This window comes from Dendrobium catenatum, unplaced genomic scaffold (assembly GCF_001605985.2).
Source record: "Dendrobium catenatum unplaced genomic scaffold, ASM160598v2 fragScaff_scaffold_231, whole genome shotgun sequence".
NCBI classification, from domain to species: Eukaryota; Viridiplantae; Streptophyta; class Magnoliopsida; order Asparagales; family Orchidaceae; genus Dendrobium; species Dendrobium catenatum.
This window is the reverse complement of record NW_021318693.1, coordinates 12,096,099-12,122,033: the sequence shown is the minus strand read 5'-3', so window position 1 is coordinate 12,122,033 and position 25,935 is coordinate 12,096,099. Positions and strand designations below refer to the sequence as shown.

The 25,935-nt window shown below is 30.6% G+C and overlaps 1 protein-coding gene across 1 annotated transcript in view; it reads left to right on the top strand.

The window, feature by feature from the left end:
- LOC110100152 (exocyst complex component SEC6) overlaps positions 1-25,935 on the top strand; it is a 67,220-nt gene that overhangs the window by 19,263 nt on the left and 22,022 nt on the right. The window lies entirely within an intron of this gene.

Sequence of the window (25,935 nt, the reverse complement as noted above, 5' to 3'; positions counted from 1 at the left end):
TCATTCAGAATACCATAATAACTACACACATCTCCTTCATGAGTATTCCCTTAAACACTTACTCTATAATTTTTTGTTTTTATTCCTTCACTCTATAATTAGAATGAAATTTGAACTCATTCACTATATATATTGGCCACATCTTGACTTTTCACATTGGGCCCCATGCTAGTGCATATAGACATTTAATGAAACACATATTATCAACATTATGTACCTAAGAAAATTTTAAAATGTTATAGTTTTTAATATTAAATAAGATGTAATTTAAATAAAATTTTAAAATTTAAGGGCTCACATAAGATCTAAACCAAACTAGGAATTCATTTGTAATAATTTGCTCAATATACATAATATTTGTTAGAGGCAAAATACTTACGATTATTTCGTATTTCGAAGAAACATTACTCTTTCTGCACATTATAAAAGAACTTACTTTAAGATTGGTTGGACTTCTTCACAGTTCAGTAGCACATACAAATTTATTTTTTTATTTTTAAATCATTGAGAAATCTTTCAACACATTTACCACTGAGTTTTACATGACTTCTAAAGACAAGTAGTGCAGCCTATAATTATTCTTCTATATTGAAGTTCATATTATGACCAATCTTTGTTCTTGTACTCCTTACATGGGGCACGAAGTTGTAAGAGCAGAAGTGAGTGGTTTCTTGAGATAAATATGCTTCACATATTGATCATTCTGATTGTGTTTTATTCTTAACATATTTTTCAACTTGTTCAAAGTTCTATTAAATAAGTATAATTATCATGCTAGTAAATATATATTTTTAACTTATTTAAAATATTTAAGACAACTTAATAAAAAAATATTTTACCTCTCGAAAGGGTACGTCTAACGATATTATACAGGTTCACCAACTCTAATTTTATAAGGTATATGGATTGGAAGATGTTCCATAGAATCAAAAAATCTCATGGAAATTTTTTTTTTTTAACTTGGATATGATAATTGGTATGTTCTTCTTATTCCTCCATAAAGCATATTCACTTAGTTTAGATAAACATAGGTATTTGAAGAAAATGCTAAGCTCGATCAATGGATTCTATGTGTAATCTAATAACATACATACTATGATCAGAAGGAGAACCTCTAAATAACCTCGCATACTTAAGATATACACATCAGCTTAAGTTTGATACACAACCATCAGACATTTATAAACCTTTAAACCACTAACAAATTGATCTTTTTGCTCTAATGTGAAAGAGTATGGTGCTTTGGGCTTCATTATTTTGCCATCAGTGGTTGTTACTAATTCTAAATTTTTTTGCTGGTAGTAGTCTTTAATATTCATCTTAGCTTTAGCATTATCCTTTCTCTTACCTTTAATATCTATAATTGTATTAAAAATATTATCCATGAAGTTCTTATCAATATGCATAACATCTATATTATGCTTTATCAAATTTATTCTCCAATATGATAATATCTAAAAATTACTTTTTTTTAATTCAATTATATTGAACACCATATCCCAAAAATTTAAACTCTGATAATATTGTAAAATTAATAATTGATGAAAAGTTAGAAAGTCTCTGTGATACGTCATCACCACTTAATATTGGTGGAGGAGGTGATCTCTCAACTCTACTTTTAATGAATGCTTCATTATTCCTCCTAAACTGATGATCAGTAGATAGAAACATACGATGACAATCAAACCAAGTATTTTTTCCTCCATATTTTATTATGAAAGCTTTAATATTCTCTATGCAATAAGGGCGCGTTAATTTTCCTTCTGTGCTCCAACCAGACAAGACACCATAAGCTAAAAAATTACCAATGGTCCAAAGCAATGCAGCTCAAAGAAAAAAAAAATTATTTGGTTGAGATGTTATATGTGAGGACACCTTCTTCCCATAATAACTTGAGATCATCAATTAATAGTTGCAAAAAATATCTATTTTTATTTTTGGATTATGTGGTCTAGATATTATAAGTGTTAAGAACATGTACAGGGAAGTCATATACATCTTTGGTGAAAGGTTGTATGGTGTTAGTATAACTGGCCAATAAGAGTACGATGAAGCTGCTTGACTATATGTAGTAAAACTATCAGCACATAATTCCAATCTTGTGTTGGGTGGTTCATCAACAAATGAAGCATGTCATCGATCAAAATATTTTCATATTTCATCATATGATATATGAGAAACAATACCAATATTTATTAATTTATCCTTATGTCATCTCATATAACATGTTGAACTCATTAATGCATAGAGCCATTAAAGTCTTGGAATGATCAGTAAATAAAATAAACAAGAATATGAAACACTTTTTTTGATAATGTTGTTTTTTCAATTTTTATTTAAATCGAGGTGCATTGCAGGTGTGATAATAAACTTCTGTTGTGTCATTCTTATAGTACAACATACATCAATTGATACAACAATAATTTTTTTTAGTTGTGAGTCCCAACATGGATATTAATTTCTTTGTTTGATACAAATCTAAGGGAATTAAATTATCCATTGAATTTTCCTTGAGAAGACCAATGAAGTCTTTGAAATAATCACGAGAAATATTATATTCAATTTTGATACTTAGCATTCTCACTGCAATTGATAATTCTAAATGAGTTTGGTAACCATCCAAAATTGGTTTTTGAGCTGCATATAGTAACTTAAAAAATTTGTTGCTTTCTATATTTGGTGTCTCTTCTATAATAGCCCTTAAATTAAGATATGCTACCTAAAAAATAAGTTCTTCATATGGTCTAGTCATTTGATCTTCATCAAATGTTTCAAAAGCTGTGGATGAACCAACATGAGTATCTCTGTGTGGCTCGTACTCACCATATGAGGTCCAAATCTAATAGTATGAAATAAATCCCCTATGATATAAATCAACCTTCACATCATCGGGCTTAAGGAATGCTTGATTTTTGTGCTTTGAATATGGACATTTAAATATTCCATGAAACATAAAGGAAGGTAGTTGAGATGCAACATGAATAAAAGTCTCAACTCACTATATAAATTCATCTATCAATCATCTTCAACCCGATAACAATCTGTTATACATCCAATATCTCTCTTCTTGGATAGTCATTTGGATGTTAAAGTAAACGTTCCCTACATAGTTATGAAATTAATTATTAGAAGATATACAGACTGAATAAGTGTGCTTTACTTTTGTACAAGTGTACTTTACTTGAACTGGATTGCATTCACCAACCATCCAATAATAGTTTAGGGTTTGATAACTATGTTTGAATAAGATATTTAAGTATTTCAGGCCTAACCATCATTTTATATAATTTTTTTTTAAGTTTGAGGAGACTTTTCTATCACACAGCAAGTCTGAAACATTCCTCCACTTTAACCATCCAACTTCAATTCTATTAATAATAACCCTATCTATTTCAACATCACTCAACTTAATAGATCGAATATATTTAAAATATAACTCTTGCATACATATCCTTAATGAAATGAAAAACTCTTTGGTTCCCATCTTTAGTTTAGAGCTAAAACAAGTTAGATAGCCATATTTAGGTAGCAATAACCCCTTTTTCAACCATCTGACGTGGTAACATACAAAAAATTTTAGGAGCCCAAAGGCTCTCTCTATGAAATCCTATAGTCATATCTTTATCCTAAGGGCTACATAGAACTCTCTTTGGCAAGCATTAAGTCATTAAACTACCGACTCTATAATAAGCCTCTATGTGCTATGTAGACTAAAGCAGCAAGAAAAAAGCATACACCAAGGTACAACCCTTTGCAAATTTCTAGCAAGAACATCCATGAGTAAAGCAAAAAGAAATGAACTTAAATCTGATCCTTAATATAATCCAATAAGTAATAACTCTTGTATGCATATCCTTAATGACATGAAAAAAGTATACACCAAGTTACAACCAATTACAAATTTCTAGTGAGAACATCCATGACTATAATAAAAAGATATGGATTTAAAGCCGATAAAAACATTAACTCTTGCATACATGACATAATCCAACAATCTATGCTCCATAACTCTTTCCCACATATATTAAAAGAATGCAAACCTTAAATATATAGTTTGAGGCATTACCGATCAACGACTTTCACAAGTAGAATACAGGGTGATCGGTAGCCAGAGTGGGAGAGAGATTTTCAGCCGGAGATAGCGTGTCGGTGGTCAAATTCCTGCACAGGTAGTTAGAGCGGTGATCACGAGCAAGGGTTTGAAGAAATGATATGCAAAGAAGAAATGAAGAGGAAGGCTTGGTTTGGCCAATATTAAGGCCATTTCTAGCAATTTTCTAGTGGTTTCGACCATCGAAAACAATCACTTAAAACCGGAGGCTAAAGGTGCCGATAAAACAAAAACCCATTGGCTTTACCAGGAGTTATTATATCCACTAATTTTGACCATATATTATTAAAAACCATAGAATAAACTATTGGTTACTACTAGCTGTTAGACTGCTGGCTTAACTGTTGGTAAGCCCGGTGTTTATATAACTGTCGATAAAGGCCACCGATAATTCTTGATTTTCTTTTAGTGACAATATATAGGGCTATTGAATTCTTCTTTCTATTGGACCAAGAAACTAAAGAATTTCCTATGAATTAGTAAGTTCAAAATGTACTTTTCTAATCAACCTTAGAACCTGCAAATTTGAATCAGAATATCTAATAATTTCAAAGGAAGAGCTGTGCTTAGAATATTAAATCCCTAAGTTTTAAGTTCCCAAAAGATATCTCAGAATATTTTACTGCTATTAAATATGATTCTTTTATATTAGATTGAAATTTAGCACACAAACAAACACTCAATATTATATCTGGTCTGCTAGCAGTTAAGTAAAGTAATGATCCAATTATACCTCTAAATTTTTTTTTATCAATAGATTTTCTCTTAGGGTCCTTATTTAATTGCACTAAGGAACTCATTGGTGTAGTCAGTGGTTTAGAATTATCCATTTTATATTTATTGAGGATGTCCTTAATATACTTCGACTAAGTAAGAAAAATTCCTTCCTCAAATTGCATTATATTAAAATTAAGAAAATAACTCAAATCTTCCATTAAACTCATCTCAAATTCACTACTCATTATTTTTGAAAAATTATCACAATGATTTTTTATTTGTAGATCCAAATAAGATGTCATTAACATATATTTGAGCAATGAGTATATCATCTCCTAACCTTTTCAAAAAGAGAGTGGTATCCACACTTTCTTTCATAAAAGACTTTTCTAATAAAAAAGTGCTTAACCTCACATACTAAGCTCTAAGTGCCTATTTTAGTCCATATAATGCATTTTTCAATTTAAAAAGATGATTAAGAAATTTATAGTTTTTAAAACCTAGAGATTACTCAACATAAATATCCTATTATATCATACCATTCAAAAAGACACTCTTAACATCTATTTGATATAATTTAAAACCTTTAAAATACGCAAAGGCTAACAAAACCCTAATTACTTCAAGTCTAGCTATAGGGGCAAAAGTCTCTTCAAAATCAATCCCTTCTATTTGATTATACCTCTTGGTCACCAATCTTGCCTTATTTCTAATCACAACTTTTGAATCATTCATTTTATTTTTGAACACCCATTTAGTTCCAACAATACTTTGATCCCTTGACCTTTCAATCAATTCTCAAACATCATTTCTTACAAATTAACTCAACTCTTCTTGCATGGCCAATATCCAAAGTTCATATGAAAGTACTTGATTTATATTTGTGGGTTCAATCATTAATATAAAGGTAGAATGGTTCACCTTTTTGCTAAGTCCATGTTTAATCTTGACACAGTCACTAGGTTTACCTAAAATCAATTCCATAGGGTGATTCTTAGAAAATTTTCATTCTCTAGGAAAAGGGTTTTCATTTTTCATATTTTTTTCCAAATTTATCTTTTTAATTCCTTAGGAGATATTTTCAATATAATCCTCTTCCAACCTTGGCTCTTCCAAAATGCCAGATTCATCAAACACAATATATGTGGTCTCCTTAACTACCAAAGCCCTCTTGTTCAAAACTCTATAAGATTTTCCAACACTAGACTATCCAAGAAAAATTTCTTCATCATATTTTTCTTCATCATATTTTGAATCAAATTTTCATAAAGGAGTTTTTCCATTATTATAAAAGAATACCTTACATCCAAAAATATGCAAATATGATAAATTTCATGTTCTCCACTTAAGAAGTTGATAGGGTGTCTTATTCAATTTAGATCTAATATTCACTCTATTCAGAACATAACAAGCTATACTAACCACTTCAGCCCAAAAATATTTTGAAAGTGAATATTCTGTTAATATGGCTCTAGCAAATTTAATTAATGTTTTGTTCTTTCTTTTGACTATCTCATTCTGCTAAGAGGTCATAGGTGCTGAAAAATTATGATCAATTAATTTCTCTTTATAAAAATCTTTAAATTTTTTATTTTGAAATTCACCTCCATAATCACTTTGAATTAGTAAAATCTCGCTTCCAATTTTTCTCTGAATCCAAGTGCAAAAATTTCGAAATTTCTCAAATAATTCACTCTTATAAAATAAATTTTAACCCAATTGAATCTAAAAAGATCATTAACAATCAAACATCTAAATACTTTATCTCCTAGACTTATAGTGCTAACTATTCCAAAAAGATCAATGTGAATAATTTTTAATTATTTGCTAGTTCTAAGATCCTTAATGGAATGAAAGGATGACTTCACCTATTTTCATAATTATATGCATAACATAGGTTATTCATAAAAAATTCTAGTTTTGGTATTCCTCTAACAAGTTCTTTTTAGATAATTTTCCTAAGATTTTTCATGCTAGCGTGATAAAGTCTCCTATATCATAACCATGATTCTTCAAAAATTATTTTTAGACAAAAAGCATTAGGAGATTTAATAAAATTTAAATCAAGCATATACACATTATTTACCCTAATTTCATTCAAAACATTAATTACATTTTGGCTAATTATGCAGCTATTGGAAAAAAATTTACACTATAACCTTTATCACATAGCTTACTAATACTCAACAGATTATGTTTTAACCCTTCTACAAGTAAAACATTCTCAATGAAAAAATTATTCAAAGTTTCTAATCATTTATGTGCCAACCACTTTTCTAGTGGTATTGTCTCCTAGTATAACCTTGCCTCCATTCCTGACTTCAGCGATATGAATTATGTAATGTCTCCAGTCATATGCTTCAAACATCCACTCTCTAGGTACCAAATGCTTTCATGAGGTCTTGCATAAGAGCATTTCTACAAGATAATCAAATGTTAGTCTTGAAAACCCAAACAAGTTTAGGTTCTCCTCTTGGTAAAATTAATCTAGATGCATGTTTGATATAACTTATTTTATGCATTTTCGATCTCCACACTAAATAAGTTTTATTATGAATAATAAAAGTGTGTGAGATATGTCAAATTAATCTAGAAGAAAAATATTTCACTCTAGGAATATGATTTATCAATCTACATGTATTAAATTATCTTTTTCTAGGTTTTAAAATTTTTGCCTCAAATCAGGATAAGAAAAATCTTCAAATGTTAGGGGAATCTTGTTTTCCTCAAGAGCTTTTAGTTTATCTCTAAGATTTGAATTTGCATCTTTTAAATTTGACTTGTTCACTTTCAAATAATGCTCTCTATTATCATATTCATCCATAAATATTTTAAAATTTTTTTCAAGTTTGATATGTGATGATTTTAATAGTTCATGCTATTTGTTCAAATCATCATACTTATCTAATAGTTGCATGTGGTTACTATCAATCAGTGCGTGAAATTTCCTAAGGATTTCATGCTCCTTTTATAATTCTAGAAAATCTATGTTTAACCTACCATGCATCTTTTTGAGTTTTCTATATGTTGTATGTATTTTCTTAGAAATATCAAATAGATCTTCATAGGTTAAGTCACATACCTCTTCTTGATCTGACTGATCAATGTTGTCATTCATTAAGCACAAATTTATGACTTCTCCTCTACTTCTATTTCTGAGGAATCTGAAGCTAAGTCTACCAAAATGTTCTTTGCAATCTCCTCTTGCCCTTCCTCACAATTATTTTCTCCTCAACCTTTTTCTTGTTATGATTAGCTTTTAGATTTAGGCATTCAGATTTGATGTGACTAGGCTTTTTGCAATCATATCAAATAATATCATTAAAATCCTTAGCATTTTTATGGAACTTACCTTTGTTCCACTGCTGGCGTCTCATTTACTTTCTTTTAAGAAAACTCCTGAATTGCATTGTCAATAAGGCAATGTCATCTTCATCCTTAGGCTGAGACTGATCACTCTCCGAGTCATCCAATTTCAATGCTATGTTCTTCTTCTTTTGCTTCTCACCTACATCAATCTATCTTTAAGTCACTCCTTACTTGTAAGTAATTAGTGATCCAAGAAGATTGTCAATATAATAAATATTTAAATCTTTTGATTATGTTATAGCAGTTATCTTTGCATCATATGTAGTAGGCAAACAACCAAGGATCTTATTTACTTTCTCATAGTTCCCTACCTAAAGCATGCAATAAGGTGACTATTTGAGTGAAACGTGTATACATATCGGTGATTGATTCATTTGATTTATGCAAAACAGTTCATTATCGTGTAGCAAAATATTCAATCTAGATTATTTCACTTTGTTAGTCCCTTCATATGTGATACAAAGTCTATCCCAAATTTCTTTTTCATTTTTATAGGTAGAGACATGCATATAGTCTTTAGATTTTAGTGTAAATAAAAAATTGTTCAAACATTTAGCATTTAACTGAGCTAAGTCTCATTCTTCTACAGTCCAGTAAGCAAATGATGTTTCAGTTCTAATGCCATCTATAAGTCTAGTTATCCTAGTGTGTCCTTCCTATACTAAAATTCCTATTGGATAGTCAAGTGATTAAAGAAAAGTAGAAATACATATTTACCAAAAATTAAAAGGGATGTTGTCAAATAATGGGGGTCTAGTAATCGAATACCCTTCAGGTGTATTTCGGTTTCCAAAAGTAGTCTTGATCATTTTCCAAAAGTTTTCTAAATCTTAAATTTTTAAAGTAAGTTTTGATAACACTTATAAGTCTATATCAGTTGTTAGACATAAAGTAATTATTATAAGACTAACCAAGAGGGGGTGAATTGGTTATTTTAAAAAACCTCTTGTAAATGTTATAGAAAACCATTTTATATTTTTGGCACAATGAAAATTTTAACAAAATAAAAAACTTTTTAACAACAAAATTAAAATGCAAAAAAAAATGTCGTAAAAAAACATAAAAATTTATAGTGGTTCGGTCCAACTAGACCTATGTCCACTCCCTGAAGACTCCCTCTTTAGGTATAACAATATTACCAAAGTGACTCTCCATTTTCTCCCACAGCAAGATATAGAAGCCCTTATAATTAACCTCTCTTCCACCAAATCTCGGTGCAGTAGAGTACCATTATCCTTTCACGCTCTCCAAAGTGTCGGTAGAGAACCGTAATCTTTCCATACCCTCCTGGTGTCTGCAAAGAACTGCCATCCCTTCACACCACCCTGGTGTCCGCAGAGTACCGAATCTTCTTTAATGATCTTCTCTCGAGCATTCAAAGAAGTAAGGAAGAGATCTGACAACACTTACAAAGAGATCCTCACCTTTAGGTAACCTTTTGAACCCTTCATAAATTTCACTTGCAAGAACTCTTTCCACATTCTCAAACACTCTCCCAAAGCACTCTCACACTTGCTCTCAAAGAAAAATGAAGAAGGATTCTTTCCACAGTTAGTTTTTAGGACCTCATATATGAAAGACATGAAAAACAATCTTGAAAATAAAAATTTTAATTTGACAGTCCACGATCATATAATATAATCACAAATCGTACGTACGATCATTTCAAAAATTACTTGTACTATCCTATATGAATTGGTTTCATGCTCTGATTGGTGTACGTATGGCCTAAAATCGTATAATATGATCAGTTCAAAATTGAACAGATTCATCTAGTATGATTATGTACAAAATATGTTTGTACTATAGATATCGTGCTGTATGAATCTCATATCGTACAGTATGAACTGATTTAACTAAATCATGTTTCTTTGAGTACAAAGATAGACGAGTATGTTTCATACTCTAGACGTCGTCTGTATAAAACTAAAATCATATAGAATGAACAGCTCAAAAAAATCACCTGTTTGTATGGACAAAAAGATACATACTCATTTTATACTTTGAACGTCGTCTGTACGAGCTCAAGTTTGTATAATACGAACAGATCAAAAAATTCACCTGTTCGTATGGACAAAAAGATACGGGCTCATTTTATACTATGGATGTCGTTTGTATGAACCTAAGTTTGTACAGTACGAACAATACATAGAATTTTTTTAAAAAATGATTCAATTAACTACTTTCTGGAGGAACACTCAGGTCAAATCGTCTTGTATGATTAAAAATTATGCAGCATGATTAGTTTTAAAAAAAATTACAAATTTTTTAACTCCCCTAGTATGTGTGTGTACTATTACCTAATTACAATCACACTACCTTAGAATCAAGAAAAATTATAAAAAGTATAGACTTCAAATATAATAAACTCTAATCTAATCTAACTTGAAGTCTTCAGCAGTCTGGAGTATGATCTCCCTGAAACATTAGTACACACAAACAACAAAAGCAATATTTTCAATATATGTTAGAAGAAAATAGTAATCAGAACAAGAATATTTTGGAATCATTAAAACCCACATGATATGAAAACATAGTTATGAAAACTATGTTGCAACAAAATCCACTTACTTTCATCATTGCATTGTTATTGAAAGTTACTTTACCACCACTTCTAAGTTCGAGTGCAATGAATTTTAATATTTCTCTAATCATATGTCATGAGAACTCATTGACTAGGTATCACATGCCTCCATTGATCTTATTGTAAAGGCATTCACATAAAATTATACTATTTAATGATTTCAAAAACCCAAACTATTACTTTCTTTATCTAGTGCAAGTTGATGGATATTGGCATAGGATGCAATGAACTATTTAGGGATATATTTGAAACCAATTCTCTTGAGTGAATAACATATATTTCAATATACCATGTGAATAACATATAATTCATGAATCTATTAGACCAAGAGCACTTCTTTAAGAAAAAGATGCATGATGGTGCCCCATTTTGTGTGGTGTCTGTATATATGATGTATTCCTGAGCTATCTCAACTTTACATCTTTTATTAGATCATAATTTCAATTGCAATTCATGTTTCATTTTATGTAGGTTTTAATAATGATCATGTAGTAGATTATACTTCTTCAAATTCATTGAATAAGGATTCTTTCTTACTAATATTTTCCTAGTCTCCTCCAAATTATGCAACAATATCTTATGTTGTTTCTCTAATGATAGAAAGATTTTTTTTTCAAATTAGAACATTCTTCTTAAAAGATTTAAAGCTATCATGCAATTCCTTAGTCATATAAAGTAATTACTCATAAGATAAGTCATATACCTTATTGGTATGTTTTCAAATAAGGGAAGTTGAGCAATCAAATATCATTCTGAGGTGCTTTGATTTTGAATGTGTATATTATACAATATGTTTCTAGTTATAAATTTTTTACAAAGTAACTAGTTCTAATACTAATTGAAGTGTATGACCACAATCAAGAGTGGATTGAATAAGTGTCTCTTAGTTTAAAATCTTTTTTTTTTTAATTTAATTTTGAGAAATTATTTTTTAAATAATATAAAAATAAGCATAGATTTTATAAGAAGTAGAAATTTTAGATCAAAAGGAACTAATATCATCATCACATATATTATCCATAGTGTAAGAGATCATGCAATGAAAGTAATAATTAAAATAAAGACAAAAAATTAAAAAAAAAAATAATTGTAATTAAAATACTTAAATGGACTATTTTGCCAAATAAAATTTCAAAGATGAGATTAACTTTATTATATTCACTTTACTCAAAATTAAATATTTTAAATTTAACACATGAAGGACCATAGTATGATAGCCCTTCAACAATAGCAAGCGTGAATTATGATTGAAGCAACAATACTTGTGAGAATACCATTCGTAAATGGATGATTCGTGAAAGTGTGAAGCCACTTCATAAAACACTTCACTATAAAATCATATACATTGAATAAAGGTTAAGCTATATTCGTATTGATAATATTACCACACAACACCTAATAATATATAAAACAGCATCATTGTTTCCTTCAATTCAATCTATCTCAATTACACAATAAACTCTAACAAACAAAACAAACAATTGAAATTAGCATATTTCATTTCACTAGTACTCTTCATGAATTTGCACATGTTTAATATCATATCTCACATGCACGTGTGAAATATATAAGGAAAATATAAGAGTTAGAACATCCTTTATCAACAACAATAACACTAAGGCTTCATGTTTGGGTTTTTGTTAATGTAAAATGGAGTTTTAATAGATGTTTTGAAAAAGGAATTTTTAAAAAATGGGTTTCAATAATGTGGTTTTGTTTTAATAACATTTTCTTAAGTGCTTCATAAAACCTAAAAGGAGTTATTAATTTTTTGTTCAGGTGTTCAACTTTAGGATTTTATAATGAAAGACTAACTTACTCCTCTCTCTTAAATGTAACTATATATAACTAAATTTTACTATTTCAAAAACCAATTTAAGTATGGCTAAGAGAAAAATGAGCATATTTGAGTGTAAAGCACACTAGCTAATGTGAGAAAAAGGAAGCATCAATAGTTCATTAATGTTGTAAAACATAAAAAGAAAATTTTCTAGAATCACGGACTATAAGAAATAATGAAACGATAATTAGATAGGAACTTTGAAAGACAAAAAAAATGGTATAGCCATTCAGCTCACGTATGTTCGATAGACAATAAGAATGAGCCTGATAAGCTACCGAAAATTCCTAAACAAACTGTAATGTGGCATACATTGTACATTATAGGTAGGAAAATAGGAAGGAGATGATTCAACGTAAGGCAAGGGAGACATACCATTATGCTGCTGAGATTCGAAGCAACCAAGAGGTGACAGTGTTGTAAAGGAGAAGAGTTGAAGCTGGTAGAAAGTAGGAAGTCAAAAATGATGGAGGGACTTACAAAACCACAAATGAAATTTCTCTGCAGACGATGCACTGGAGAATAAAAAGGTCATAGTCATGTTGTTTGTCATGCAAATTTATGAGGGTTGTTTTTTACTCTTTTCTTTTCAAATAGAGATGTTGAACGGAGAAGCAGCGATAAAAATCCTTTCCTAACCACTAAATAAATACAATTTAGTAAAAAATAATTTATAGAATTCAGTATTCCAAACATATGGCGTCATTTAGTTTTCTAGTTTTCAACTGTAAAATGATGTAATTAAACCGCACCAAATGCAGCCTAAAAAACACAATTGTATACCATTCAATTTTAGCTAGTTTTGTTAAAATAAATGTACTACCTACTAGAACTACATAATTGTTGTAATATTATCTATAAGTTACAACAATACATTTGCACTTTCACCATCAACCAAATACACATCATTATCCATGCAACCATTTTGGTCTAACTTGGTATAGAACTCTATACTTATGTGTCGCTGAATAAACAAAATTCTCATCCATCTCACATTCATCAAAATCTGGATGTACCTGTGAGTGATGTCTACATATAAAATTATGTAATGTCATCACAGCTACAACTATAAAATGTTGTTTCTTAAACGATTAATTTGCATATCTCTTAGAATTCACCTTTTTTTTTAAACACCAAATGCACGCTAAATGATACTTCGTAATAACGAATATATCTTATTGAATATTTTCCAGTGACCCCTTATAGGTTGACTACCTCGTACAAAATTTGGTAAATGATATATTATATCTAGGTAAGGCTTCAAATATCCTCTTTGAATAGGGTAAGATGCATCAACTAAATAATATTTCCCCATATATAAATTGATTATTTCCATCACATATTATATATATATATATATTATCAATATTATGAAATTCATATATTGATAAAACTTGCCTGCTGGAGAAGTACGAAAATGACATATATGATCTTTCACAGCACATTGGAAAATAAAAGCATAATGAGCTAAACCTTCATATCCTGGTGCAAAAAATGTGAAGCACATATAAAAAATAAAAAATAGTCATTGCATTTTGAATTGGTTTATGATGTCATCCTATGAATGTAATTTGATCTTTCACAAGGATGCATGCATCAATGTGAATTCCATTAATTACCCCAATGCAATATTTGAAATATGGCGTATACCTCACATCCCTATAAATGTCTAATAATCTGATTTTTTTAATAAAAATTTTAAATTTCATTGTTATTACTTATTGATGGAAGAGAGAGAATGTTATTTAGGGTTTTTTAATACGTCAATTTTGTTCAGAGATTTCTTAACTCAAATCTCATTTTAGTTTTCAATAATTTTAATTATTATATATAATAATTTATATTGAATAAAATTCATTATTTCCTACTACATTTTGATTGTGGCATGTGTATATGTAAGAAAGGCTGCTTGTTAAAACTATAAAATGGGTTAACTGTTAAAACATAATACCATGCACAACAGCGTGGGCCGACAGGCTTTCCTTTAAAGATGATTTGTAGTATTATCTTGATTGTAGCATGTAATAGATGACTGATTATGCTGATGCGTAAAGAGTGATGACTTTTTATTAATTTAATGAAGCCATATGTAATGATAATTAACTAAATAAATAAGTAATAATTGATATGACTGATAATCAACTAGGAAACAATTGAGGTAAAAGATGTTAAAAACATCACATTAAAGCTGAATGTCCTGCCTTGCTAAATCATACATTTATGCGTGCATACAATAATAGCATTGATGACATTGACATATATATTAATATCATTGATAATATTGTATGCATTAATAATACATAAATAGATGATGTATATGAATAGATAAGATAGATTCCTTTAGGGATTTATGAATTATTTCTGCACCATTTTTTTACTGGTATATTGAATTTTATATCAATTATTAAATTTTAGATTCATTATAATGATTATTTATTTTTTATTATTGATCATTCAAGTTTTATCAATAACATTTGTGCATTACATTGACTGCTATTGATTATATTAAACAGAGCATATAATATTGGTTTTTTATTACTTGCATTGATAGCTTTAGTGAGTTTTATATTACTGTTAGGCTTTTGAGCTCATATGTGGATTTCTAAAGGTTTCAGGTCAGGGAATGTGTCATGACCAATTAGAATGAGATTGTTAGAAATCCTGATGTTTTCTTTAAACTTTGGTTCTATATTTTCATTTATTCTTTTATAATTAGGACCTTGTGATAGATTAGTGATACAGTGATCTATTGGCTAGTGTAAATGATATTTTGGATGAATAAATAATAAATTATTTTGATTTATATGATTTTAATTACTTTCGCTAGTTTTTATTTAAATTGATTATTTATTGAAGCTCTAGTATATTCTTAAAATGATAAATAGATAATTCATTTAAATTTGATTCTAAGGCATTACAAATTGGTATCACAACAATTCTTGGAAGATTTAGATTATAACTATAGATATACGAATTGATTTATGAGTGAGGTAGAAGTTTGGTATTATAAATTTGTCATTTCTACATTTAATTGATGGAATTTGATGAGTTTTTATTTGTGATTTATTTTTATTCGATTTGAATTTCTATTTTACATATTTTTTTAGTATTGATTTTACACCAAAATTTTGAAGGGAAATGTTGGGGACAACATTTTACTAAGGTGGTTAAAGTATAATAATACAATTTTTTTGAAATCTTTTTTTAAATGAAAAATCTAAATTTTGATGTTGTATCTTGTTAAAGAAGAGAGAGAAGGTTATTCGGGGTTTTTTCATCCATTAATTTTGTTCAGATATTTTTTGTTATTTTTTGTAAGTAATCATTTTAGTTTTTTATTACTTTGATTATTATATAATTTTTTTGTATTAAATTAAATTAATTATTTTCTACTACATTTTTATTTTGGCATTTACATAAGTAAGAAAGGCTGGCTATTAACACTATAAAATGGTTTATCTGTTAAAACATAATACCCTACGTAGGAGAGTAGGCCGACATGCTTTCCTTTAAAAATGATTTATGGTGTTATCTCGATTATAGCATGTATCAGATGACTAATTACTTTGACAAGTAGAGAGCGAGAATTCTTTATTTATTTAATGAAGCCATATAATAATAATTGATTAATTTGATAAATGATAATTTATTAATTATTAACAAACACAAATCAATTGAGATAAAAGATATTAAAAACTCCACGTTAAAGCTGGATCTCTTTTCTAAATCATACATTGATGCATGCATACATTGATAGCACTGATGGCATTGACATATAAATTAATATCATTGATAATATTGGATACATTGATAATACATAAATAGATTATACATGTGAATAGATAATATAGATTCCTTTAGTGAGTTATGAATGATTTTTGCATCGTTGTTTTATCGGTCCATTAAATCTTATACCAATTATTGATTTTTAGATTTATAGTAATGATTCCCTACTTTTATTATCCACCATTTTAACTTTTATTGATAATATTTGATCATTAACTATATTTTGTTATTTATTATATTAGAATGAGCATATAATATTAAATATTTAGTCATTGCATTGAAAGCTTTAGTGAGTTTTGAATTACTATTGGGCTTTTGAGCTTATTAGGTAGATTTTTAATAATTTCATGTTAGGGAATCGGTCATGACCAATTGGAGTGAGATTGTCAGAGATCCTCATATTTTCTTTAAATTTTGGTTATATATTTTTATTTATTCTTTTATAATAAGAAGCTTGTGATAGATTAGTGATAGAGTGATCTCCTTATTAGTGTAAATGATATTTTGGGTGAATAAATAGTAAAATATATTGATAAATATAATTTTAGTTATTTTTATAGTTATTATTTATATTGATGATTTATAGAAGCTCTGGGATATTCTTAAAGTAATAAAAAGATAATTCTTTTAAATTTGACTATGCGGTATTACAGAATGTGTAAAAAAATATTCTTAAAATCACTTATCTTATGTTGAATTAATGTCCACTAACAGGCAAGCTAATGCTTCAAGTTCAACAGAAAAATATCAACTAATTATTTATGTGGAATGTTGAAATCTCTCAATGATCGCTCAAACATATTTATTATGACCTAAAATGAAAAATGTAACTATCAAAATTTCCTTAATGTTCATCCTATGTGATCCGTACATCCTGTGATATGATTTAAGAAAGCAAAGAAAGTCATTGGAAATGATTTGTAACATTCTAAAAATATTATAAAACCTAATTGGAAGGACAAAAAGTAACTCACAAAGCTATTTATATCCATTTTGGCCAGATGTTATGCATTGTCTCTTATTTTGGTACAGTTAGTAGTAATCATGAATTAAAAAGATTAAAATTATCAAAACATGATTAAATTAATTAATCACCTTGTTTCAGTTAGTTGTTTACATTTCATCATCACTAGAACAATTCCCATTCTCTTAAAACATTGCATCTTTATTTTAATTCAAACATTACAAATAAGTCTAATTAAACTTGAAAATAATTGTTAATTTTTTTCACAAACAATAATACAAATTCATATTAATATAAAGCATTGCATATATTATTTCAGTTTAGTATTAAATAAATATTAATCTTAACTCAAGAGTGGTATACCTAAAATAGCAACTAAATGGAAACTCGTGTGTAACAACAAACAAAGCACCTCTCATTCAAACACATAAACCAATTAAAAAATTGTTTAATTCAGATGAAAAAGAATGCACGTAACAAAATTACATATCTAAGCCACCAAACATTTCACTCGATTGGAACTCCCATAAAGGTCTCTCTACTATTTTTATCTTGCAAAAAGTATATTGCAAAATTATAGAGCTCCATAATATCATATATCTCTTATATGGCAGATATCTTATGCAATGCATCAAGTACTGTAACTAATCTACATGGTGTAGTTGAGGATGCTATAGCAGAACTAACTGATCGTGCAACATTAACTAAATCTTCAATATGATTTATAAAAAGTTGCTTTTGCCATGACATAATAGATTTTACTCTCTTTCTTTTATTTATGAATGGGGCTATAGTTTGATTATCTTTGGGAACTAATTCAAAATGTGGCATATTCTCCAATACCTATTTCTACATGTGGGTCATCATTTTCAAAATCATTTTCCTCTAATGAATTTCATTATTAGTCTATTAATTTAGGGGTAATATGCCATAGTTTGAAACCTGTACATCATCACAAGTTGTGACAATGTGGTTGAATATAATATTAAGTTTTTGTTTGAGCTTTGGTGGTATTTCCTTGTATATGAACTTCTTTTGTTGCAGGTATGACCTATATAAGTGAAAACATGAATGCATTATATTTGGAGATATTCTTGTTTAATATGAATGTAATTGAATTTTGAATAGTATTACTTGTAACTTAATATTTAATCATTCATTAGAAGCATCTATGGTTTGGTTAATTGGATTTCACCCTAACCCAGTCTCCCCACGCAGTAGCTCTTTCCATAATTTCCAATCCTTCTTCAACTGATTCAACTTATACTTCAGCTGTGTACAATCATATATTCTTCTAGTACTAGAATTAGATTTTTTTATAAGGTTCATCCAACTCTCCTTATAGAAATGGGTGGTTGGCCTATTACCAAATTCAATTTCTCTTATATAGATAACACAGTAGAGTAACGTTCTATCCATATCCCAACTTGCAAGAGGGCCACGTTCTCTTTGTTTTCCCATATACAGATCCCAACAACATAATGCTTAACACGTAGATAATATACATATAAATATATTATAAACATTTTAAAACATTTATAAAAAGAAGTCATGCTTCATACTTGTGAAACAAATTCTAAATTTTGATCAACTCATTTTTTTTTTTTTTTTTTTTTTTGAAGAAAATGCTGCAAATTGCATTAAAAACCCAAGGAATACAAACTAAGGACTCAAAACATTAAATTCCTCCTTTAACAAGGAAAAAAAAGAGGAGGAACCTTATTCAAACTAACATCATCCCAAATAAAAAAAACTCAAAATACCATAGTTAGCACATAAATCCGCTAACTTATTGCACCTTCTATCTACAAAATTAAAAATAACTTGGTTAAACCCATTAAATAGATGAGCATCTTCGTACCTTGAATCTCCACTTTGTTTAGCATTTTGCAAAAACTTCATGACATTAACATTATCTCCTTCAATTATAATTCCCTTGTATTTAAACATCCAATCTTTGATCACCTCCTTGATTGATTGAGTAGCCAAAAACTCCAATGTATAAATGTCCCAATGAACATACGATTTTCCAAAAGCCAATAGGAATCTACCTTTGTGGTCACGAAACACCCCTCCAATTCGAGGTTTATAAAAGGGTAGTAAGGTCGCATCCACATTTACCTTTATCCCATTAGGTGGAGGGAGATACCAATGCAAATTTGACAATGTAGAAGACTGATTAGCATCCCATATGCCTAAGACTTTACCACATCCTTGAGCAAAAATTGATGCATAACTCACTGCATTGGAACCATTAATCAATGAGCTATCTTCTCTCCAGTTATGAATCAAATTGTTCCTTGATTTCCATGTGAAGAACACCACATTACAATACAAATTAATCATGAAAGAGTTTTGTCTAGATATCTAATTACAATGATCCATCAAGGGGTCAAAAATCAGAAATGCAAAACCCCATTTACCAAGTTGATGTAGAACTTCCTTCAGTTTTACACACCTAACAACAACATGATCTCCATTTTCCACTTCATTAAAACTCCTTGGGCATTGGAAATCCCTTTGAAATCTTTTATACTCAAGAAACTGATAAGTAGGAAGGCCATTGTTAAAAATTCTCCACCATAAAGTCTCCACCTTTGGGTTCAAATTACCTTTCTTGATCCAACTCCAAAACTGCTTCAGAGCAGACTGTATAACAAAACTCTCGAACACCATAGAAGAAATGGATTTCCCATTTTTTGATAAATCAACTCCATCTTGTCTTTTTCCATTTCTGAGGAAATCTTAATTTGAGAGATTAACTTTACAAGATCACTTCCCATAAATTTGCTTATAGCTTCCACATTCCATCTCCCATTAATAATAAAGTTAGAAATCAAAAAACTGCTATTATCATGTGAAATAACAAAAGTTGGCCATTTGCTAATACTTTTATCCAATATCCATGTGTCATTGAATACATCAACGTCTTCACCATTAGCAACATTCTATCTAATTAAAGGCCTTAGAGATTTACCTCCATCCATGATGATCTTCCAAGAAGGTGAGCCTGTCCTCCTTGTTATTTTATTTTCCAACAAGTTTCCATATTTTAGATAAAAAAACTTTGTGTAGTAATGAGTCTTTATTTTCCAAGTACCTCCATGCTACTTTGGGTCTCAATGGTCCCACTTTACTAGAATAAGAGTGGAGAGCTCTACCTCCCCATTTAATTGGCAAGCACATGACATTCCAATTGACATAGTGTAACCCATGTCTTCTATTGGATTTATTCCAAATAAAGCTTATACAAATCTTGTCTACCTCATCAAGCACATTCTTAGGAACCAGAGAATTGGTACAATGAAAGATGGTGAAAGATAACAAAATTGTTTTTGTTAACAAGATCTTACCGGCCAAAGATATCAGTCTTCCTCCCCAAATGTTTGTCATCCTCAAAGCCTTGTCAATAATAAATTAAAAATCTTCTTTTACTAATCTTCTCATTGCTAACTTCACTCTAAGATATGACAACTCCTTAGCTGTTTTGAACCCCATAAACCGAGCAATAGACTTCTTCCTTATTCTACTCACAGTTTTGCCAAATACCATACAAGATTTGTTGATATTTATTCTTAAACCTAACCAACCATAGAAATTTTCCAAAATTGATTTTATCTCCTTGACTAACTTCATGTTAGCTTCCGAGAAGATAATCACATAATCTGCATATAACAAGTGGGGTATTCTAGGACCATTTGAACTCAGCCAAACTCCCAATGGTGACTCCTCTTTGTTCAAAAGCATTGGATAACAACTGAGCACAAAGAACAAATAGAAATGGAGACAAGGAACATCCTTATTCTAAAGCCACTTTGACCATATATCCAATTTGACAAATTACCATTGATTGAAATAGAGAATTTCGAGTCTTGAACACACTCCAAAATTGGTTTAGAAAGTTTTGGAGGAAACCCAAAATAATCTGAAGCTTTCACCAAAGTTGGCCACCCCATCAAATCGTAGGCATGCTCCATGTAAATTTTGAAAGAAACAAAACCTTTTGAAGATTTAGAATGCCTAAGTTTAATACATGATCTGATAAATATCTTCCTTTCAAGAAAGTCGCTTGCTCTTCTGAGTTCAATTTAGGGATGATAGAAGACATCCTATTCATAAGAATTTTAGACACCAATTTATAAACGGTATTACATAAACTTATAGGCCAAAAGTTAGAAGCGCTACCGGGTTGCTAACTTTTGGAATAATCACAATAATTGTTTCCTTCCAATTTGAGTCCATATTCGATGACTCAAAAAAATAATTGATGGCATTCACAAGTCAAGTTTAATAATTTCCCAATAATCTTTAAAGAAAGAAAAAAGTAATCCCATCATTACCTGGAGAGATATTATTTCCACTATATTGATCACTTCTTCAATCTCTTCAATAGAGAATGTTTTCTTCAACAGTTCTCAATCATCATCTAGACAATTCCATGGTCTAGGCCAATTTTCAAGCTTGCATTCCCTATTTTTCCATTTCTTTTTGAAGTAGCAAACCATAACATCCTTAATTTGATGTTGATCTTCCACAATTTCACCATTTTCATTTTTTATTTTTGGAATGTAGTTTGAATTCCTTCTTGTTGAGGCAAAAGCTTGAAAAAACTTTGAATTATGATCTCTCACCAACATCCACTTCACCTTAGCCCTTTGCCTCCACCATGTATCCAACCAAGCAAGAGTAGAGTTGAGTTCACCCACCTTTACTTTTTGCAACCAGCATTCTCATCCAAAAGATCTCCTTCATTAGCTTCTTTCATTTGAAGATCCTCTATTTGTTTTAATAGATAAATTTTAAGTGAAAATAAACTTTTCAATTTTGCTTCGATCGAATAAAATAAAGCTTTTAACGATTTCTTCATTTTAATATTCAGGATTTGAGTAAAGCTTCCTTCACATTTCCTCAACTAGGCACCTTTAACCACTGCAGTCGAAGCCTTGTTAGAGGCCCAAATATCTTAAAACCTTAAAACCTTCTTAGTTGATTGCTGAACCATGAGATTTAAGAGTACCAGACAATGGTCCGAAGCCACACGAGCCAAGTGCCTTACAACAAAATGATTTGATAAATTCAATACAGCAGAGTTTAAGAAGCACCTATCAAGTCTTTCAAGGATCCGATCCACACATTTTTTGTTGTTACACCAAGTAAACCTTGGTCCTGCATATCCAACTTCATGAAAATCATTGCAAGCTAGAAAAGTCTTCTTTTCTTTAGGTCCTAGGGAAAATTTGAATATTTTCCCTCCCATCTTGTCCTCTCTAGAAAGAATACAATTAAAGTCTCCTCCTATTACCATAGGAAAATCCTTAGAGGAATAGTATTCCATTCTTTCCCAAAGCATTCTTCTTTTATAAACATCCTTGTTACCATAAATTGAAGCAATCCTCCACTTGCCTTAGTTCGTAACATCCAAATCGCCAACAATAAATTGAGAAGAAGCTTCTATAATTTGAAAGTTGACACTACTTGATTTCCATACCCCAAGAATACTCCCTGACAAACCTTCTGAAAAGACTTGAAATAAATCCCACTCTGAACCAATAAGCTGATTAACATCCTTCCTTTTAATATTTGAGATTTTGGTTTCCAATAAACCAATAAAAAAAACCCATACTCCTTAACAACCTCCTTCAAGTAAAGAGAAGCTTTGTTCTTCCTAGCTCTTCTACAATTAAAAAAGACTATGGAAGAAGTCATTGAATAAGAGGGGATAAAGTCCCCAACTTATCTTTACTTTCAACTTCAGCTCTCCTACCCCTAGAAACCAAATTGATAGGACACAACCTTTTTAATTGTTTAGATCCTTTCCTTTTAACATTAGAGGAACCATCTTCCTTCACATCAATTCCCACCTTCAATCCCTCCATATTAGACTTCGGATTAACAACAACATCTTTGTTAAACCCATTCATTTCTTCAATCCTATTGGCACCAACCCCCTCTAAGCAAACAATCTCTCGTTCCTCTACCAAACCATCTAAAATATTGAATTTATTTTCAAAAATAATATTAGATGTATTGAGGGACATACCGTTAGCATCTATGATCAAAATGGCTAAACTTTCCAAAGATTTTTGATTTGGTTCCTTCTTATTCTCTTTATATCCATCAGCATTATCTGCCTGAACCACAACCTCCTCCACTATTAAGCTCTTCTCAGCTTTAGCAATGTTCTATTTAGGTTTCTCTGTATCACTTCCATAGATTTTATTCTCCAATTGATCCTTGTTCTGAGGGATTATTTTCTTGAAATCAAATTTTGTATTTCTTTTCCTCCCATAACTGACTTGCAACCATGGACCATATCCATCTTTTGCAACACAAGGAGCTTAAACAGATGAAATATTTTTCATTTTTTAACTTTCTTCCTCCATTTGCTTAGAAGATCTTACAACTTCCTTTGAAACAATATTTTCATCCACTCTTTTCTCTAAACATTCATTCTTCATATGCCCAATTTTGCCACAAACAAAATAAAAATTCGGAATTCTTTCATATTCAATTTTTTGAAAGAACATACCAGAGCTCCCTTCCACCCATACTCCAAGAGGTAGTTGAGTATCCAATTTGATACAGACACAAATCCTCCCAAACTCCCTCCTTCCCCATTAAAACATATTTCCATCAATCATGTAAGGTTTTCCAACCATAAAAGCGATTCTACAAATATTGATTTCATCCCAATATTGTAACAAAAGGTTAGGCATCCTAATCAAGATAGGAGCATATCAACCTTTTAAGGATGTGGGAGAGAAATTTGGCGACCATCTATCCATCCTGTTAAAAATCCCATTGGCAAACCAAGGACTATTTGAGAAGACTACTTCCAGTGCTGATTTCTCATAGAAAGAAGAAAGGACCCAGTCCAAACCAAGTATTGTGAGATGAAACTTCTCAAAAGGAGCCCACTGCATCCTTAGCTTAGTGCTTACTACAGGGATGGAACCTTGCTTCCAAATACTTTAATTACTAATAGGTTTTGAAGCTTTCTAGAGTTCTCCAACTCATTATTCACATTCAATTTCACAGAAAATCCATCTTCAGATAAATATTCTCCCAATTCCAGACTTAGTACCTTAATGTTCTCCTTCTGACTCCAAACATTTTTCTTATTAGAGGACATAGGTCTTGGCATGACTTCATTTCAAGCTTCCTTACACATCCCCAATTCTATTGGATTGCATTCACAAACTCTCACCAAATCAAAATTATTCAATTTCTCATTTTCATAAGACCCAGCAACATCTTCCTTCATTGAACTCACCAAGGTTCCATCAGCCACTCAATCACACTGAAGGACCGAATTATTTTTTCCAGCATCAGATTCATGTATTTCAGAACCTTTCTCCACCATATTATCCTCTAAATTTTTTTATGAAAATAACATTACAGATGAAAAAGCATCCTAAGACTCCATCATTCTAGAATCTTTCACTGTTTTGAACTGTGACTTGCCAATATCATCAACCATCACACTTTTTCCTTTACCAACAACTTCTAAAACTTTTTTAGAAGAAGATAACAGTCCTCCTTCATTAATAACTAAAGGCATTCCTGGTCTTACCTTTGGTTTTGTTCATTGAGAAAATCAAGGAAGTCCATCTTTAAAAGCCGGAGAAGATGATGAAAATGACCTAACTGGAACATGAGAATTCTGAAAGTTCATTAGGGATGTTAAGCCCTATAGAACTATCCCAAGGCTAACAAAGAGGGGGGTGAATTGGATAATAAAAATTCTTTACACAAATAAATAAAATCATAAACCAAATCACCACAAAAAAAGTGCAGAAATTAAATAAATGCGTAAGCGATAATAAGAAAAGAACACACTAGATTTATAGTGGTTCGGTCAAACCTTGATCTACGTCCACTCCTTGGAGGCACCCTCCAAGTATTGCACTAAAATAAGTGTCTCTCCATTAGCCCCCAAAACTAGGCGGAGAAGCCCTTACAAAATCACTTCCACCTTCCTCGGTGCGGCGGAGTCGCCGGGTCCTTTGACACCAAGGAGATCTTTTTCTTTGGTGAACTTACCTCGAGACAAGCCTTGAATCCGATGGTACTACGGTGCAAATTTGCCTTAGAAACCGTGTGGATCCCCCACCACACTCCCTTGAGTTCCTCCCCCTCACAAGATCTTCTCCCTCTAAAACTCCACCCTTTCTTCTCTCCCTTTCAAGGTCTCTCTCCAAGTTTCCCCCACAATAACGAAGCTACAATGGCTGCCAAAGACACTTATAAAGTGCCATGTCAAGCTTAAATAGAAGAGATAAAAACGAGCTCATTAATGTAAGTTGCCGACATTATCGTCCAGGATAATAGGCATATCGTCCTGGCCGATTAGTTCAAATACAGCTCAACGGCCTAGGACGAATTGGTACGATTAGAAGAAAATTGGTTACATCGTCCAGGCCGATATCACGATCGTTCAGGCCGATTAGTTTAAAACCGATTTCAATCGTCCTGATCATAGCCCTGAATTCGAGTTGTCCAATGTAGATCGTCTAGGTCATCGTCTCGGCCGATCAGGCGATCGTCCCGGCCGATGTGATCGT